Source organism: Capsicum annuum, unplaced genomic scaffold (assembly GCF_002878395.1).
Source record: "Capsicum annuum cultivar UCD-10X-F1 unplaced genomic scaffold, UCD10Xv1.1 ctg25645, whole genome shotgun sequence".
NCBI lineage: Eukaryota > Viridiplantae > Streptophyta > Magnoliopsida > Solanales > Solanaceae > Capsicum > Capsicum annuum.
Window position 1 is genome coordinate 1 of NW_025831856.1, and position 1373 is coordinate 1373.

The following is a 1373-nucleotide window of genomic DNA, read 5'->3' on the forward strand; positions in this document are numbered from 1 at the left end:
ATATTAAAACCATCAAGGTCACTTTTGTGCTTTGCTAACAGGTCTATCAAATCCCTGTAGCCTTTCGCCCAAACCATTTTTCCTAAGAAGCATGCACCTTTAGAGAAAACTTGCTGACTACTTTGCCTTTCTGCGGCCATTTTTCTCCAATTTTTAGAAAGTTCGGGTTTACACCATGAACATTGCAGACCACAGACCTGGGTAAATCCTGTGTAATAGGAAAGAGGAAGTGATTTGAACTATCATTATATATAATTTAAATAGAATATTTATACAATAAATGGTTAATGGGTAGTAAAGAAAGAAAACTGACCTAGCAACAACATTGAACCCCACTGCAACCATGAACATCAGCCCATTCACTGCCATGCTACAAATAAAAAAAGTAAAAAAATACTATTTAATTCATTGGCAAGTCATTTTAAACTTTTCATGACAACAGAAGTGGATCCACAATTTAAAGGTCAGTGTATGCGTGTAGAGTACCATTGCAATTATTTCTCCCTAGCGACAAAGGATCAAAACTCTGTATAAATATATGTATCAAAAAATAGTATATATGTATGGTTTGAGTAGAAGGCAATGGATGTAAAATATTGGCCAAGAATATCTGGTTCACTTAAATCACAGACCTTCAGTAAAAGGTCTGCAGGTTGTGTTTCTTTTAGCTGTTCATACGGAAATAGGTATACCACCTAAAATTTTTATCACCTTTGCGAGAAGTAGGGGTGCTTTAGAGCCTCATCAACACTTCGTCAATCTTCCTGAAATGAAAGATGCAGTCCAACATAATGCAGAATCAACAGCCTGAAACACAAATAGACAACATATGCATCAAATTTAGGTTTTATCATTGACTGTTTAAAGACATCTTACAGTATTCCATTGTAATAATTCACGTACTAATCGCAATGCCCATATGTTTGGAAACCTGCAGAAATCAACTAATATTTGAGCTGGCAATTTGAAACTTTGTTGTGTTCCTCGGTCATTATTCATCAGCCTTACACAAAAATTAGATCTTCTACCAAATGGTTAGATGTTAGTCAATGCTATACCTTTCTTTTATTGGACCTATTAACTTGTAATAGTCCGAAAAACCTTGGAGCCTTGCATTTTCACGAATAGTGAGAACTCTATCTTGTAGTAGATGTATTATGGTCTGAAAGGAGTACAAGAATAAAAGAAAAGTCTTTAGGATGATACAAGCTAATTCTATGGATTGAATAAGATGGCAAAGAGAAGAAGATGCCTGATTATGTAGTTTAACTCTCATCACAATTGTTGGGACAGTTTCATCCCACCATAAACGACCAAACGGTCTGTATATGTAACATGTCACACAATTAAAAACAGTATTTAGCAAGATGAAA

General features: G+C 35.0%; 1 long non-coding RNA gene across 1 annotated transcript; it reads right to left on the minus strand.

Annotated features, from left to right (window-relative positions):
- Nucleotides 1–22: 22 nt before the first annotated feature.
- On the minus strand, nucleotides 23–1191 carry LOC124890811. Its single transcript, XR_007049379.1, has 3 exons — nucleotides 712–1191; nucleotides 314–370; nucleotides 23–208 (listed from the first exon to the last, which is right to left on the minus strand). It is a non-coding gene; the product is annotated as an uncharacterized LOC124890811 (long non-coding RNA).
- Between the last annotated feature and the right edge of the window lie 182 nt (nucleotides 1192–1373).